At 42.5% G+C, this 18,916-nt stretch overlaps 1 long non-coding RNA gene across 1 annotated transcript; it reads right to left on the bottom strand.

Moving 5' to 3' along the window:
* Positions 1 to 10,822: 10,822 nt before the first annotated feature.
* Positions 10,823 to 15,799, bottom strand: LOC117794566 (uncharacterized). The gene is made up of 3 exons (XR_004618460.2): positions 15,745 to 15,799; positions 12,218 to 12,287; positions 10,823 to 11,358 (listed from the first exon to the last, which is right to left on the bottom strand). It is a non-coding gene; the product is annotated as an uncharacterized lncRNA (long non-coding RNA).
* Positions 15,800 to 18,916: the final 3,117 nt, after the last annotated feature.

Raw genomic sequence — 18,916 nt, 5'->3', positions numbered from 1 at the left:
GAATGTAGACTTTTGGTTGCTCTAAATCCTTTATCTATCTCTAGCCTGCCATCTGGGATTATTTTCCTTCTGCCTGAAGAATATCCTTTAGGATTTTCTTTCATTTTCTCTTTATCTGAAAATGTCTTTATTTTATATTCATCCTTAAAGCAAATTGCCTCCATGTCCCTGTTGAGACATTGCCTATTAGTCTATTTTTTGCTCCCCTGGATAAATTCAAGATTTTCTCTTTCTTTTTTTATGCTATTTTATTTATATTTCATATATATATATATATATATATATATATATATATATATATATATATATATATATATTAGGGAATTTCCTTTCATTTGTGTTTTTTTTCTCCAGTGCTGGGGATCTAACTCAGGACCTTGCACATACTAGGTAACTGCTCTACCCCTGAGCTATGTCCCCCAATCCTCACTTATCCTTCTTGAGGTTCATTAGATTCTTGAATCTTTGGACTCATCTTCCAACCATTTTTAAAACTTTCTTATTCATTCTCTCCTCATACATTCTTTTCTTACATTCTCTTTCCTAGTCTGCAATCAAATGTAGGTTAAATTTTTCCACTTACTATGTTTTCTACTTTTTGTACCCTCTTCTATTCATTTCCATTTCTTGCCCCTCTGTGCTCCATTGTGTGCAATGATCTAATTTTCTCTTGAGCTGTACCTAATCTGCTAAATTATTTCTTGGAATTCTTAAATTCAGGATTCTACTTTTTAAGTTTTACAACTTATATTTGGGTATTTTTCAAGTAAGCTTTTTTTTCTTTAGATAGTTTCCAGTTCTCTGCAAAATTATCCATCTTGTCTTTTACTTCCTCAAAAATAGTAAGCACAGTTATTTCAAGGTGTGTTCTGATTACTCCAATATCCAAAGCCTTTATGGTTCTGTATCTGCTTTCTGTTATTTCTACTGATTTGCATTCATGTAGCTTTGTCTCAAGTGCCAAGTTCAATTTTATATTGATTTTTCTTTTTCATTGAAATACACTTTATAGAGTATAATGTTTTTTTTTTTTTCAGTGCTGAGTGTCTAACCCAAAATTTCACAGATTCTGGGCAAATTCTTTACCAATGAGCCTCACACTCAGCCCTTCACGTATTCATCTTAAGTGAACAGTTAAATAAGTTTTGATATAGCCCACATCTCTATCAAGTTACAGAAAAATTTTACGACTCCATAAAGTTCCTTTGTACACTTCCTTCTTTTTTAAACTGCAAACTCCCACATCCAAATCACTGATTTTATTCGATCACCATAGATTGGTTTTGTGTTTTAGAATCAGATGTAAAGAGTCATAAAGTCTGTGCTCTTGTGTCTGGCTTATTTCCATCAACACGGTGTTTCTGACACTCATCCACTTCATTGTGTATCAGTAGGTTGTTTCTTCTCATTTCAAGAAATGATTCATTTTATAAATATATCACAGTTTATCTATTCTCCTGTTCATGGACTTGGCTTGTTTCCAGATTGGAGTTTTTATGAATGTAAAGTTTCTGTGAATATTCAGGCTTAAATCTCTTCTTGGACATGTTTCCATTTTCTCTGAATAAATATATAGGTGTGAAATTACAGAGTCATTGGTGAGCGGCACATTGAATTTTATAAGAAACTGCCAAGCTTTCCCAAGTAGTTGTTTGTGCCACTTCACACATTTAAGAGCAAAGTCTGAGGTCTCCGTTATGTCAAATGCTTGCCAAGTGGTGCTACCAAGTCATTCTAATTTTAGACCTCCCAGTGGGCATGTGGTGGTTTGTCAATGTGGTTGAATTCTTCTTTCTCTGCTGAGTAATGATGGTGAGCATTTTTCATGTGTTTATTGTCCCCTTGCATATCATTTGTAAAATGCCAGTTCAAGCGTGTCATCCATATAGTCAATGAGTTGCAAATTGAATTGTGGGCATTGTAATGGGATTCTAGGTAGAAATCCACCTTTAGATGTATGTGCTGGGAGTGTTTTTTACTGGTCTGTGGTTTTGTTTATTTTTCTTATCATGCTTAAAAAATGATATAAATTTTACCATGTTAACCATTTTATAAGTTCCCTATATTTCTATGAGAGATCTCTAGAATTTTTCTTTTTTTGGATTTATCTTTATTATTTTTCTTTTTTATTGAGACATCATATTTGTACATCTTTATGGGATACGGTATGATGATCTAGTACATGTGTACAGTAGATATGGTCAAATCAGGGTACAAGCCCTTCCGTCTCCTCCAATGCTAATCATGTCTATGTGTCATGAACTTTTATATTCTTCTAGTTATTTTGAAATATATCTTTCCATCCCTCCTACCCAGGGCCCTTCCTAGTCTCTAGTGACTATTATTCCACCCCATTCCTCTATGAGATCGACTTTTTGGCTTCCACAAATAAGGGATAACGTGTTTTTCTGTGTCTGGCTTATTTTGCATAACATAATGGCCTCCATTTCCAAAGGGCAGGATTTAATTCTTTTCATGGCTGGATAATATTTCATCATAAAGCTTTTTCTTCTTGCAACACTGAAACTCTATACTCACTAAACACTAATTTCCCCCTCCAAATCTCTCTCAGCTCTTGACAACCATCTTTTCACATTATGTTTCTGTGATTTTTGACTCAGATACTTCATATTTCATTATTGTATAATATTTGCCCTTCTACGACTGGATTACCTCAGTGTACTTGAGGTGCATTCATGTTGTGGCATATGACAGGATTTCTTTCTTTCTTTTTTATTTTTTTGGCACTAGGAACTGAACCCAGGTGTGTTTAACCAGGGAGCCACATCCTCAGCCCCTTTGATCTTTTGTTTTGAAACTGGGTCTTGCTAAATTGCTTAGTGCCTTGCTAAATTGCCTTCTCCTTTCTCAGCCTCCCAAGCTGCTGGGATTACAGATGTGTGCCACCACACCCAGCAACAGGTGTGATGTTCTTTTTTTTATTTTTTATAAATATAAAAAAAATTAGTTATACTTGGGCACAATACCTTTATTTTATTTGTTTATTTTTTATGAGGTGCTAAGGATCAAACCCAGTGCCTAGCACATGCTAGGCAAGTGCTCTACCACTGAGCCACAACCCCAGCCCCACCATGATGTTCTTTTTCAAAGGATGTGTATATATCACATTTTCTTTATCTGTGTGTTTGTTTGTTGCTCCCCCACATCCTTTTTTTTGATGGGGGGTACCGGGAATTGAACTCAGGGGCACTCAACCACTGAGCCACATCCCCAGCCCTATTTTGTATTTTTTATTAGAGACAGGGTCTCACTGAGTTGCTTAGTGCCTCGCTAAATTGCTGAGGCTGGCTTTGAACTCATGATCCTCCTGCCTCAGCCTCCTGAGCCACTGGTATTACAGGCATGCTCCACCACGCCTGGCCTCTTGGTTTTTATGAGTAGTTCTCTGATGATCATGAGTGTGCAAATATCTCTTTGAGTTTTATTTTGGAGGAAGTGAGATTCCTGGATACTATGGTAATTCTATTTTTAATTTTTTGAGAAATCTCTGTACTGTTTTCCAAATTGATGCACCATTTTATATTCCTACAAACCAATTACATGAGCGTTTCAACTTCTCCACCTCTTTGTTATTTTCTGTTAATAGTGGTTGTCCTAAGGCCATCTGTGAAGTGATATATCACTTCCCTTTGTTTATATTCTCTAGATATTTTCTCAGTTATTAACATTGAAATTATATAAAACACACAAAAGCCTCAAAAAATAAATCTAACAAAAGAACCCACTAAAGAAAGAAATTGAAGAAGACCTCAGAAGATGGAAAGATCTCCCATGCTCTTAGATAGGCAGAATCAACACTGTCAAAATGGCCATACTCCCAAAAGCATTATACAGGTTTAATGCAATTCCTATTAAAATCCCAGTGACATTCTTCATAGAGCTAGAAAAAGCAATCATGAAATTCATTTGGAAAAATAAGAGAGCCAGAATAGCCAAAGAAGTCTTTAGCAAGACTAGTGAAGCAGGAGGCATCACAATACCAGATCTTAAACTATAGTATAGAGCTACAGTAACAAAAATGGCATGGTATTGGCACCAAAATAGACACATAGACCAATGGTACAGAATAGAATCACCAAGACAAACCCACATAAATACAGTTATCTCATATGAATCTCATACTAGACAGAGGCGCCAAAAACATACATTGGAGAAAAGATAGCCTATTCAACAAATGGTGCTGGGAAAACTGAAAATCCATATGTAGCAAAATGAAATTAAGCTTCCATCTCTCACCCTGCACAAAACTCAACTCAAAGTGGATCAGAGACTTAGGCACTAGAACAGAGACCCTGTGCCTAATAGAAGAAAGAGTAGGTCCAAGTCTTTTTTTAAAAATATTTATTTATTTATTTTTAGTTTTAGATGGACACAATATCTTTATTTTATTTTTATGTGGTGCTAAGGATCAAACCCAGTGCCTCATGCATGCTAGGCGAGCACTCTGCCACTGAGCCACAACCCCAGACCCACAAATCTTAATCGTTTAGGCTTAGGAGCTGACTTCCTTAACAAGACTCCTAAAGTGCAAGAAGTAAAATCAATAATCAATAAATGGGATGGATTAAAACTAAAAAAACTTCTTCTCAGCAAAGGAAACAATCAACAATGTGAAGAGAGAGCCTACAGAATGGGAGCAAATCTTTACCACATGCACCTCAGATAGAGCACTAATCTCCGGGATATATAATAAACTCAAAAACTTAACACCAAAAAACCAAGTAACTCAATTAATACGTGGGCTAAGGAACTGAACAGACACTTCACAGAAGAAGAGATACAATCGATCAACAAACATATGAAAAAAGGTTTAACATCCTTAGCAATTAGAGAAATGCAATTCAAAGCTACTCCAAGACTTCATCTCACTCCAGTCAGAATGGCAATTATGAGGAATACAAGCAATAATAAGTGTTGGTGAGGATGTGGGGGAAAGGTACACTCATACATTGCAGGTGGGACTGCAAATTGGTGCAACCACTATGGAAAGCAGTTTGGAGATTCCTCAGAAAACTTGGAATGGAACCACCACTTGACCCAGCTATCCCACTCCTTGGTTTATACCCAAAGGACTTAAAATCAGCATACTACAGTTACAATGTTTATAGCAGCTCAATTCACAATAGTTAAACTATGGAATTAACCTAGATGCCCTTCAACAGATGAATGGATAAAGAAAATGTGGTATATAAAAATAATGGAACATTACTCAGCATTAAAGAAAATGAAGATTATGTCATTTGCTGATAAATGAATGGGGCTGGAGAATATCATGTTAAGCAAAATAAGCCAAAGCCAAAAAAACAAAGACCAAATGTTTTCTCTGATAAGCAGATGCTGATCCATAATGGGGCAGGGAGGGAGGGAAAAATGAAGGAACTTTGGATTGGGCAGAGGGGAGTGAGAGGAGGAGAGGGAGTGTGGGGTGGGAAGGACAGTGGAATGAGATGGACATTATTACCCTATACAAATGTATGACCATGTTTCGGTGTGACTCTGCACCATGTACAGCCAGAGGAAGAGAAGCTGTGCTCCGTTTGTGTACAATTTGACAAAATGCACTCTACTGTTATACATAACTAATTAGAACAAATTTAAAAATTTAAAAAAAGAAACTACATGAAATAAAACATCTTGATGTTAAAGCAAACTATTTTTTAATATTTATTTTTTAAGTTGTAGTTGGACACAATACCTTTATTTAATTTATTTATTTTTATGTGGTGCTGAGGATCAAACCCAGGGCCTCGCACATGCAAGGCAAGTGCTCTAACGCTGAGCAACAACCCCAGCCCCAAAGCAAACTATTTTTTATGGATACAATGTGGTGGTTTCTTGTTTAAATTCCCTTGCTTTGGAAATCCTGCTTGTTCACTTGTTTGCCTGTGTGTGTGTGTGTGTATACACATATACATACATATATATTTTTAAAATCTTTGTCGAGATAGGTCGCTGAGGCTGGTCTTGAACTTGTGATCCTCTTGCCTCAGCCTCTCCTATCACTGGGATTACAGGCATGTGCCACCACACCTGTTTATGGCTTAAAACCACGCTTTTATTCTGAAACTTCAAATAAGTAATTTCAACTGTGGAATTCATACACTTATCAACTATTTGCATGTTTTCTTTAGAGAAATATCCGTTTCAGTCTACTGCACATTTTAAAACCAGTTTTGTTGTTGTTGTTTTACTTCTTATTTTGTGCCGCTGAGTCTTTGAATTTCCTTATATGTTCTGGATATTAACCCCTTGTTAACTGTATACTTTGAAAATATTTTCTCCCGTGCTCTCAGTTATCACTTTAGTCTGTTGATTGTTTCCTTTGCTGTGTAGAAGCTTTGTGGTTCAATGTAATCCCATTGGTTTATTTTTGCTATTTCTTGTGGGTTTTTTTTTTTTTTTTTGGGGGGGGGGGGGTCTTTTCCAAAAAAGACTGAGGATGTAGCTCAACAACAAAACACCCTGGGTTCAATCCTGCCAAAAATACAAAAGGGTTTGGGAATGTAACTCAGGGGTAAAGTACCCTTCAGTACTGAAAACAAGCAAGCAAACAAACAAAAAAGAGTGTTTCCTATATAACTAAATAGTTGCTGAAGTGTTGGCATTATTTCTTATTCTTCAAATATTTGATAAAATTTGCTGCTGAGACCATCTGCCATCTGTGCTGAGAGCTTTTTCCAGAGGAAGGTTTCAAATTAAACATTCAATTTTCTTAAAATATATTAAACTATTCAGATTTTAATATATTTTTCTGTTTTTAGTAAATTTTACTTTTTAAGGAAATTTTTAGTTTCATCCAAATTATTGATTTTATTGGCATCAAGTTGTTCATAGTCTCTCCACGTGGTCCTTTTAATGTTTGTAGGATCTGTTGGGGTGTTTGTTTTCTCTCTCTTTTTCTTGATAGTCTTACAAGGGAAGGGCTTAATTAATTTTATTAGTCTTAATGAAGAACCAACTTTAGGCGGGTGCAGTGGCGCATGCCTGTAACCTCAGCAGCTTGGGAGGCTGAGGCAGGAGGTTTGCAAGTTCAAAGCCAGCCTCAGCAACTTAGCAAGGTCCTAAACAACTGAGCGAGACCCTGTCTCAAAATAAAATATAAAAAAGGGCTGGGGATGTGCTGCAGTGGTTAAGCATCTCTGAGTTCAATCCTTGATACCAAAAAAAAAAAAAAAGAAGAAGAAGAAGAAGAAAGAAAGGAAAAGAAAAAACTACTACTTTCAATTTTGTGATTTTTTTTCATAATATCTACCTATTTTCAGTGATGCAGGCTCCTGTTTTAAATTATTTCTTTTCCTCTGTTTCCTTACTTTACTGTTCTTCTCTTTTTATCTCCTTAACATGGAAATATAGATCTTTGATACACTTATTGATTTTTCTTTTGGAACATTGCCATTTAAAAGGACAATTTTCCCTCTAAGGACTGCTTTAGCTATATCCTCTATTATTTTATTTCTTTTGATATTCACTTTGAAATATCTTTTTCTTCCTTGTTCATTTTGAAATATCTTAAATTTCCTCTTGCCGTGTATTTTTTTGATGTACATATCATTTAGCAGTGTGCTGTTTAATCTGCAAATACTCAGAAATTTTTGTGCTATCTTGCTACTGTTTTCTGGTTTAAGACTGTCACTAAAGAAAAGAGACTAAAACAAAATATGTGAGATAACTAACTCATAAAGTGAAAAGGTTTATCTGAGCTGGTTCACAGTTTTGGACCTTCGGGTCTCTGATCAGGTGGACCCCTGGCTTTGAGGCCTCTGGTGGGGGCGGGGGATGGCAATGGTGGGGACTGGCGGCAGAACACACCGCTCACCTCATGGCCAGGAGACCAAAAATAGAAGAAGGGCCTGAAGTCCCACCACCTCCTTTGGGGGCACACCTCCAATGACCTCAGTGACCTAAGGACTCCCACAAGGTGCCACCTCTCACAGGTTCTTCCACCTCCTAACAGTGCCACCCTTGGGACCAGGCCTTTAACACGTGGGCCTTAGGGGACGTTCAATGTCCAAACTACAGCAGTGCAGGAAAGAACGGTAGAGGCTACGTCAGTCAGCCTGTGCCTTGAGGAGGGGCAGCCATTACTCCTGGGGTGTCAGAGTGATGGGCAGAGCCACTCTGATATGCCATTGAGCTGAGACTGGGCTTTTGGAAGCTTTATTTGGATTCCACTCACAACTAGTTTCAAGTAATTTGAGGGCAAGATGAGCCCCTTCCCTTTGGCAGATACCAGGAGATTCAAGAAACTTCTTCGTGCTTTACAGTCTAACGCCTAGCTTTTCTTTTCTTTCTTTTTTTGGGGGGTGGGGTGGGGTGGGTACCGAGGATTGAACTCAGGGGCACTCAACCACTGAGCCACATCCCCAGCCCTACTTTGTATTTTATTTAGAGGCAGGGTCTCATCAAGTTGCTTAGTGTCTCACTTTCGCTGATGCTGGCTTTGAATGTGCCATCCTCCTGCCTCAGCCTCCTGAGCCGCTCTGGGATTACAGCCCACCAAACTTATAGTTTTTTGAACTAGGGGAATATACCACTTGGCTTTAAAGACTGGCTGCTAGCTTTGAGATCTTTGGGGAGCTTTCTTCCCTCCGTAATCCAGATCCCCAACCTTCTGGAGATCTCTCTCCACCCTGTAAGGCCCAGACAGCAGACTCAGGGCGTGACCAGAGCATGCCTGGATGCTCAGCGCTCCTTCCTGCTCCCAGCCCTAGCAGACGCTGCCCGTGTGATCCTCAGGGAGGCCTCTGGGCTCCCCTGCCTCCTCACATCTCGGGCAGCCTCTGCTTATTCCTCTGTGAGGCCCAGAGTCCCTGGGAGGGTTTTCCTCAGTTAATCTCCTGCACTCAACAGGCCCTGGGTGCGTCCCCTGAGGAGAAGGGCTCTCAGGTCCCAAGCTCTCCCCCGACCCTTCTCTGGGGAGGCCCATGGAGAGTCCCAGGGAGCAGGGCAGACTCTCTCTGAAGCTGGGCTCCTTGAGGTTCTCTCCCATCTGGCCGCCCACACTGGTTTCTTCTCCCCCTTATCATGGCGGCTTCCTCTCCCTCCCCGGAAAGCACTGTGGGACTCATCTTATGACTTTCTAGAATTTTAATTTATATTTGTTTTGTTCTGTTCTGTTTACAGCCTCACTTCTGCTCTCTGATGGGCTTTTATGTTATGATTTTTATAGGTGTCCCAGCTAGCACATGATGTTATAATGGGAGGGAGGCTCTCTTAGGATTTTCTGCCTCCTAAGTGGGAGCAGAACGCCCCCAGCTGTGGTTTTTTTTTTTTTTTAATCATGTTCAGCACATTGTACTTGCAAAACTGTTTGTAGGAATAATGGAGACCTGAAATATGTCATTTTTTTTCCCTGAGAAAATTATGATTGACTTCTTCCAAGCCTAGGGAGCTAGGAGGGCTAGCAGTCTGAAATATCTTTAATCCAGTTTCAGAAATTGGAGTTTTTCTAGGTCATCCAGATGACCTTTGCTTCTAGGATGCAGCCCTTTAGGATTTAAACCCAAAGTGTGTCTGTATGCATGTGACGGGTATAATCAGGCCTGTCATCTCGGAGGTTTTAGATTCCACCTTTTGTCCACTGGCTCCATGGGCTGTCAGAAGTTGTGCTCAGGCTCTCCACTGCCCATTCTTGATTGCTAAACTCTGAGAAAGGCGAGATTGCTCACCTATACTGGATTGCCATACAATCCCCCAGGTGCCCAACTTGCATCTGTTTTCTTCCAGATTCTGGCTTGTGAATCTGCACACGTTGTTAGTGTCTCTGTGCTTCCCAGTGGGTGCTTTAAACTTTTGTTCAGCTCATCTTGTCCTTAGTGGGAGGGCCAGTTCAAATTACCTAGTCTGGGCACCAGGTTCAGTGGCGAATGTTTGTAATCCCAGCAGCTCAGGAGGCTGAGGCAAGAGGATTGCAAGTTCAAAGCCAGCCTCAGCAATACAGTGAGGCACTAAGCAACTCAGTGAGACCCTGTCTCTAATAAAATACAAAATAGGGCTGGGGTGTGGCTCAGTGGTTGAGTGCAATCCCCAGTACCAAAAAAAAAAAATAAATAAATAAAAGAAACAAACAAACAAACAAACAAAAAGAAATTACCTAGTCTGGGACTGGAGATAGAGCTCAGTGGCAGAACACGCATGAGGTCCCGGGTTCAATCCCCAGTACCACAATTTAAAAAAAAAAAAAGCCAAATTACACCTAATTTACTAAACCAGAAGCTGCCATCATTAGTTAATTATTTGGTTTTTTCCAACTTTCAAAAAACTAAGAGTGATATTTTGCCAGGCATGGTGGTGCACACCTATAATCCCAGTGGATCAGGAGGCCGAGATAGGAGGATCGAAAATTCAAAGCGAGCCTCAGCAACTTAGCAGGACCCTATGTCTGAATAAAAAAATAAAAAGGTTGGGCATGTGGCTCAGAGGTTAAGCACCCTAGATTCAGTCCCCAGTACTTCCACCCTCCAACAACAAAAAAGCCTAAAGTTAACAAAGTTAAGTGAAACAAGCCAAACTCAGAAAGTCAAGGGGCATATGTTTTCTCTCATATATGTAAGCTAGAGAAAAAGGGGAAAAAATGGGGAGATGGATTTCATGAAAACTGAAGGGAGATTGGTGGAGTAGAAGAAGGGTACCAGGGGAGGGGGAGGGAAGGAAAGGGGAGGTACTGGGCACGCAACTGACCAAATTATGTGTGTGCATGTACAAAAACGTAAAAATAAAGTCCCCTATTATGTATAATTATAATGCACTAAAAATTTAAACCCAGTTTATAATCATGAGTTATTACGCATAATTTGAAGAATACTTTTTCATCACTTTTATTGATATTTATACCGTATTAATCACAATCATTTAGTTTGCATTGTTTCTTGATTTAATTGTTCTTTGCTTTTTCTTTTACACTTAATTTTTTTTTTCCGTTGAGTTCTTTGTTTTGAATAATTTCTCAACGGGCAGGAATAGTCCTTCAAGCAAACATTTTCAAAAAGTGTTTATGAAAGAGCTCTCTCCACCAGTGCCGTCCACCAGCATCCTGCACAGTTAATCATCTGTTGCGTGGCAGTGCCCAGTCCACCCTTGATGGGTGCTGGGCCTATGCTCCCCTTGCCATCTGGCACAACATGAAACTGTCTGTAGAGGGCAGCGGAAGATGGGGAAAGAAGAGGCTTCCTGTTCCATCTGTGCTTTGCTTGCTACTTGCTCCAGGGTCTCTGAAGCCAGCGGAGCTCCTCTCAGCAGTTTCCAAGGTCACACCCACAGGTGTCTTCACAGCTCTTTCTGAGGGCATCCCACCTCTTAGCCTGTGGGGAGTTCAGTGCTGCTCTCTTGGGTGGGTTCCTGGTAAAGGACAAGGGTGACCCAGTTGGTTTCCAGGAAAGCCCAGCCCCCTGAGGCAGCTCCCTTTCCTGAGCCTGTAGGTCCAGCAGCATCCTCCAAAAGCAGCCTCCTGGGGGATGTTGTAGGTGGCCCAGGAGGAGGCCTGCAGCCCACCAGCCTCAACCTGTGGTTCTCTGCCCAGTCTTGGCTCTTATCTGTGTTCTAGTTCTGTCCAGGAACAACCCAGAGACCTTCTCTGCCATCTGGAGGCTGCAACCACACCTCCAAAAAGGACGAAATCTCAGGGTTAGGGAGGCCACCCACTTTCAAGTTCATTCCTTCTTTATTTTTACTCCCTATCACCCCTAGGAGATTCTTTAATGTTCTCATTTATTCACCCTAGAGGTTTAATTCCAACGCTGGAACACAATCCCTGTGAGCTATGGGACACTTCTTGGCCTCTACTCCCAATGGAATCCTTATGCTATTAACACCTCTGAAGCTGGGTGCGGTGGCGCATGCCTGGAATCCCAGCGGCTCAGGAGGCTGAGGCAGGGGGATTGTGAGTCCAAAATCAGCCTCAGCAATTTATCGAGGCACTAAGCAACTCAGCGAGACCCTGACTCTATTTTTAAAATACAAAATAGGGTGGGGATGTGGCTCTGTGATTGAGTGCCCCTGAGTTCAATCCCTGGTACCCAAAAAACACAACAAAACAAAACACCTCTGAGTACTGCGCTGGTTTCTGGAATCCATGCAGAACAGGAATCCTGCAGAGTTGCAGCTTGCTGGAAGGGTACCATGTAAGACGATATCACTGCAGACCAACAGGGCGGTCAAACCAGTTAGAGAAATGTCCTTGGTGTTCTATAAAACCTACCTCAACTTCTCCTCCATATCAGTGGGTCCACTATTCTTCTGGACTGCTTGGCTAGACTTGGTGTCCATACCTGTTAGACAGCAGATAAACAGAAGTGGGCAGTGGGCGAACATAGAGTTTAAAGGGTAATTCTATAGACTGAGCCATAGACTGTGCTAACCCTCAGCCTGTCTCAGCAGCCACAGCAGGCCATTCTGACCTGGCTGTGATTTAAGAGATAACAGTAGTAGGGCTGGGGTTGTAGCTCAGTTGCAGAGCGCTTGTCTAGCATGTGTAAGGTACTGGATTTGATTCTCAGCACCACATATAAACAAATAAAGGTCAACTGACGACTAAAAAAATTTTTTTTAAAAAAGAGATAACAGTATGTTACGATCCTGGACTCACAAGCTTGCTATTTTCAGGGTTGTTCTTCCTTCTTGGGATTAAGAAGTGCAGGTCCAAAAACCCACCCATGAAAAAAACAGCAGAATCCCTACTGGACCCTAATGAAAGAGAGCCTTGTGACCTTTATAGAAACCAAAGGGACGGAGAGTTGCCTTTAGGTAAAAACATGTGCAGTCCAACTGTCAATCAACAGCTCAGAGGTACTGCTTGGGTGGGATTCTCCTGAAACCTCCCCTCCTACCCCAATAAAACGGAACTCACAAAGAAGTGAGTTGTCACTCTCTTCTCTGGGAGGACCCACTCTCCCCCTTGAGGGTGCTCCCCCTCTTCTTTCTTTTCTAATAAACTTCGCTATACTCTTACTTAGTCTCATGTCTTGCTTGAAATCCTCTCATGCAAGAACACAAGAGCCAAGAACACAGTACAATCTCTGGCGCCATCTTATTCCATTCCATTATCAATATCCTCCCTTAACCACCTTGCTGCCACCACCCTGCCCAGGCCAGGCCCTGACCACCTGAGTGGCAGAAGCCTCCCTGTCCCTGCCCCCAAGAGCCTCCGACCAGCTTGACTCAGTGTTCCTCCCTGTTCTGCTCACTCCTACTATCTGTGTCAATCTCCAGGAACTTCCCACCTCTGCTCTGTCTTGTACCTGATCTTTCCTGCCAACCCAGGCTGCTTGAGGGGAGGGAGAAAACAGCACTTATTTGCATGTATATGGCTCCCTCTGCTGGTGAGGGAAATGTATATCATGACTGAAACTTAATTAGCTGTGTAAGGGCCAAAATAGAAGCAAAGATATTCAAGAAAACACAGCTGCTGTTCTCTGCTTACCATTTTCCCTTAGCATATAAAAATCAATCAACTGACCAACCCACCGTATTTTGACTTCTTACTCTTGTGGTGGTGGTGGTGCTGGGGCTGGGACTCAGGGCCTTGTGCCCTGTCCCCTCCTCCCCAATCACAATCTCTTAACATTTATTGGGTAATCACTACATGCCAGGCACTGGACTAATTTCTTTATATTATATAATTTATTCTGGTAGTGTAGCTTATTGGTGGATCACATGCTTACATGTGTGTGGGTGTGGAGATATATATATATATATATATATATATATATAAACTTTGTAAAGGATATACTTGGGTCAGGTTTCCTAAAAGTAGAGCCCAAGGCAGATCTGAATGTGTGTCCTCCATTGAAGAAGAATCCTCAGAATCAAGACAAAGGAGCAGGACAGAGTAGGGGGAGGAGCCAAGCAAGGCTGAGTTCTCAGCTGCAGCCAAGCGTCAGCCCTACCTCATGGGAAGCGCTGGCTGGAGCCGGTGCTGCACTGGAGTTGCCCTACTGAGGGACGGAAGTGGCCTTTCAAGCCATGTCAGGCAATCATCAGGTGAGACCCCCAAATAAGGCAGTGTCCATTCACTCTGGAGAGGGAGCAACTGAACTGTTAGCAGCGGACCCTCATAACAGCTAGGGAGTGCATGGCCCTGAAAAGAGGGCCGATTGGGCACCCATAATATCAACCGCAGTACTATTATTTCTGCTTTCCGAATGCAGAATCGTAATCTTCCACATTGGTAGACACTTTGTAAATTTTGAGTGTTTTTGCTCTCATGATCTCATTCCAGGTGGCAATAACCTTGAGAAATAGACATCATGATCTCACGAACAAGAGGGTAGGAGCCGTCTCAGGACTGCCCAGCCAGCAGACATGTCATGTGTTTGTAAATGGCATCTTCTCAGGTTAAAGTCAGTGGGGCCTCTCCTCAGCCCTCCAAGCCTTTTGAACTCAGACTGAGTCCTGCACAGCCTGAAGCTGTGGCCTCCCTGCTGAGATTAGGTAAAGGGACTTATGCCTCCCAGGAGAGGGGCTGTGATACCTCCTGGGCTTGCAGTGCTCCCCCAGGACTGCCCTGAATGAAGATTCTCATAGGCACTGCTGCCTGTTCGGCAGCTTGGCAAGGTGTCCTCGGGGGTATCTCAGATTCCGTCAGAGGAGACCAGGGCTTCAGGCCTGGGAAAGAGCCCGGGCTGCTTAAGAGCTGCCACAGAGCCAGCTGTGCAGGGGTCCTATCACAGGGGCTGGAGTTTCCTGGATCTTAGGGGAGGCATCGCCCACCCTACCTTCTCAGGGATTTTTGCCCCCAAGCTGCCTCTGGATCCAGCAAAGAACCTCAATCCACCTATGGAATGAATGAGTTTAAGGAGCCGCTTTGGACATGCTCCCCGCCTCCTCTGAAACCAGCCATCAGAGTCTCCAGTGCAGTCAAGCCCTGCATAACGAGGTGTCATTCATAGACAAGTATCCCATAAATTTACAGTGGAGCTGAAAAACTATTGCACAGTGTCGTCAAAGTACAATGCACCACTCAATCACCTGTGGAGAGGCTGGTGTAAGCAAACCTACTGCACTGCCAGTCGTATTCAAGTACATCACATACAACTTTATTCCGTGCATAATACTTGATGATTAAAAAAAATTATTTTACTGGTTTATGTATTTACTAGACTGTATCTTTTTTTAGTTACAAAATTTAATTGTAAGGATCAAGCAGTGGTTATTGATCAAACTGAGCCGATTTGACAACTTGGAAGTTTGCAGATAAACTTCAAAGGTGACTAATACTGATTTGATTTTCACAACAGTTTAGATCTGCATAAACTTGATTCTGGACATAGTTCAATACACAAGGCTGCTGGGCACTGTGGCTCACACCTGTAATCCCGGTAATTTAGGAGGTTGAGGCAGGAGGATTGCAAATGTAAGGTCAGCCTCAGCAACTTAGCAAGGGCCTAAGAAACTTAGCAAGACCCTGTCTCAAAATAAAAAATAAAAAGGGCTATGGATGTGGCTGAGTGGTAAAGTACTCCTGGGTTCCACTTCCAGTACCAAAAAAAGGTTGAAAAATTGTGATATATGATAAAAAATATATTGTGTATAAAAGTTCAAAAACCAGATTTGTATCTAACTGGCAAAACCTGCAACTTAAATTGAAAACTAAACCCAAGAAGATCGTTATGATGGCCCTGCCACTTCTTGCTTTGTGGCCTGCAGGTGTTTACTGAGGTCACAACCTTGGATCTCTTCCCTGGCCCTTTGTCTTCCCCCAACACAAAACCAAACTACAAAACTCACCTCAGAATACTGAGCGGACCCTCAAAAAAAATTTTTTTTGAGAGTAGGGAGGCTGGTGCCCCTCTAGCACTTCTCCCCATCATCTCCTCAGTAGAAGAGCGAGGGGCCGAATGTCAAGCTTGGCCAAGGGAATGGCTGGATGGAGGAGCCAGAAAAGAGAGGAAGAGTGGCAGAGGCTGCAGCCTTTCGGCTCAGGCTCTGCTGGTGTCGAATCCATCTCATTGATGTCGGCCTCTTCTGTGTCCAGCTATTGTCCACACTGAGCTTCCGTTTCTTTGTCCGTTTCCAGGGCCAGGTTGTTAGGTTTCCCAGAACACTGCCCACCGGAGTCAGAGGCTCTTCTGTGTCACCTTCTCTGGCACCATGAGTTACAGGTTTGATGTCTCCACTGCTGGCTGCTCCCATGGCTGTGACCCTGACCACTTGTTCCCTGGCTGGCTGCTTTGCTACTACATTGCTGGGTGAGTTGAGGTCTCCGCCATCTCCCCGTGTGCCTACCAGCCTTGTTGAACTCCCAGCTCTGTGTTCCATGACAGGATCAATGCAAAGGTCACAGCGACTGTTAAGTTCTATTAAAGTTCTTGGTGCCTCCCGTGTCTATATCATCTGGTCCATGTCTTCTCTGTGGTTTAATGGTTCCTTGCTCAGCCACATTGTGATGGTCTTGATTCCTGCATCCTGAGACTCAAGGGCCAAACTCAGGATTCTCCTTATACTTTCCAGAGACTCATCAGTAACTTACTGACCCTCCACCCGAATCCCTCTGATGACAAATAGTCCATGATGAAGCAAAGTCTATCAGTCATGGAGACAAAATGGACATTTAAATAGCTCTGGCCACGGCAGCTCAATGCCATGCTATATTTTTAATCATTATTTTAGAGTATATGCCTGCTACTTATATAAAAAAAAATTGGGGGATGGGGATGTAGCTCAGTTGGTAGAGTGACTGCCTCGCAAGCACAAGGCCCTGGGTTCAATCCCCAGCACCAAAAAAAAAGTTGACTGTAAAACAGTGTGTCGTGTTCACTGGCAGCAACTCAGGCATCTCGTGTCCACTGCATCTCTTGGCTGCAAATGGAGGCTGTGGATCGATTGCCCTGCACCTTCGGGTTTTCGAGGCACACTCTGTGACATTCACATGCGATGCCACTGTCAAAGGATGCAGCTGTCACCACAGAAGGTCCTACTGCTCCTCACCACTCCACCAGAGCTCAAGAGGCAGGTTGGTGAAGTAAAACACGTTTCTTCAAAGCTGACCCTGAGGAAGTTAGGGGATACCTTCACTGCTTCCTATCTCTATCTATGGGGGGCTCAGGGGCATAAACAAGTTTTACAAAAGAAGAGGGGATACTGAGGGACCAAAGGCAGAAAACATATTTCTGACTAGGCTGTGCTAGTCAGAAATATGTCAATTTCCATTTCCTTTGTGCCCAGCCAGGGTCAGGGGGTGGCTTTTCAGTTTCCATTCACAGCATGCAAAAAAAGCTGTTACCATGGAGTTGGGAAGTAAGAACATTTAATTCCAAAGAGGCTGTGTTACAGCAGCACATAGAAGAGCCCCTGAAACCTCACATTATGGTGGGAAACCAGGCTCAGTCCAAATCCCCCATCGCATCACTTCCTGGGCATCGCAGTTAGAAACAGGTAGAAACAGCAGAAAAAAAATCACAAGAGTGGCTGTTCTGACGTCAGTGAGTGGCCCTTGTCCTAAGGGTTCAGGGAAGCACCCACCTGCCAAGCAGCACAAAAGAGGTGGGGACAAAAAAAAAAAAAAAGTCAGAGATCTGCAGCACAAGCTATGACGTAAGGAAGTTTCCCAGAAACTGTGGCTAGACACATCCTTTTGCTGCTCATTGGCAGAATTTGGTCACATGACCTCAGCTGACAGCATAGGAGGCTGGGAAATGTAGTCTCTGATCTGGGCAGCCATGTTTCTAGCTAAAATTTGTCTTGGATGATGTAGGAGAAAGTTATTGGAGAACCACTGGCATGTGTGGCCTTAGGCCATCCTCCTGACCTCTCTGGGCTTGGAGATAAAGCTATCTTACCATAAACAGGTTGTATTAATGGAAGCCTCATACACACAACATCCAGCCCAGAGTCTGGGACATACAGACAATTTTCACTTTACTCCCCCCATCTCCAGATTTTCTGGAGTGTGTAGTGGTAGGTCTCATACTCTCAAATGTGGCCACAGCTCCTGCAGCCAGGGCCTGAGCACTGAGCCCTCCCAAACTCCCAGAGTCAGCCAGAAACTTCTTGCCAGAGCTTCTGAGCCAAACCTCAGCATTAGTAGACTAATTAAGCCCTATACTGACCTTCCTGGAGTCTGGAAACATACTTCCCCCACCTCTCTGAGACTGCTGGCAAGGTTGCATGAGAGAACCCCTGCCCAGCCCTCACCACAGCCCCAGATTCCAGTCTTGTCCTGACTGGTGGCCGAGAACAGAGTGCGAGGACGGATTCAGGGAAAGGCCTCAGCCATTCTCCAGCCTGGGAAAGCTGAGGGCAGCAGCAAGGCAGAGGGCTCCCTGTGCTCCAGGAAGGAGCTGCCTCTTTGTGCAGATTCTTCTATCCAAAGATGCCCAGAGGCAGAGAGGTTGATCCTTAGCTAGATAATCCCTGTCTCCCAAGTTTAGAGTGTTGCCCAAAACAAGTGACCATAGGTCAAAACTTTTCTTTTTTTGGGAGTGTGTGTGTGTGTGTGTGTGTGTGTGTAAATGCAACTTTGTTGCAGAAAAATTAATCAATTACTAGCAGAACTATTAGATGATCACTCATCCATTGACAACTCTTATCATTTATTCAGTGCTATATTAAACAGTGTATTGGAGGACACATGAACTAATGTCTCCAGCTTCCTAACAATTTAAACGAAAGTAACAAAATGTTTTGAGATCCTATTTTGGAATACAAAGAACATTTGGCTTCCAATTTCCATTCTCTGTAGAACAAGAACAGGTCATTCCTCCATTGACATGCATTAACAAAAAAAATCACATTTTTCCATTCTGCTGATGCTATAAATACAGTCCCAATCCTCCAGCCACTTCGGTTATGAGCATCAAGTATATCATGGGACCTCAAATCGCTCACAGCGGAAGGCTTACACGGAAGGGATGCTGCTAGAATAATGCTGTTTCCTTTGATGTAACAACTGAGCATCCAT

The sequence above is a fragment of the Marmota flaviventris genome, chromosome 12 (genome assembly GCF_047511675.1).
Source record: "Marmota flaviventris isolate mMarFla1 chromosome 12, mMarFla1.hap1, whole genome shotgun sequence".
NCBI classification, from domain to species: domain Eukaryota; kingdom Metazoa; phylum Chordata; class Mammalia; order Rodentia; family Sciuridae; genus Marmota; species Marmota flaviventris.
The sequence above is the reverse complement of the archived record's forward strand: the minus strand, read 5'-3'. Positions and strand labels throughout refer to the sequence as shown.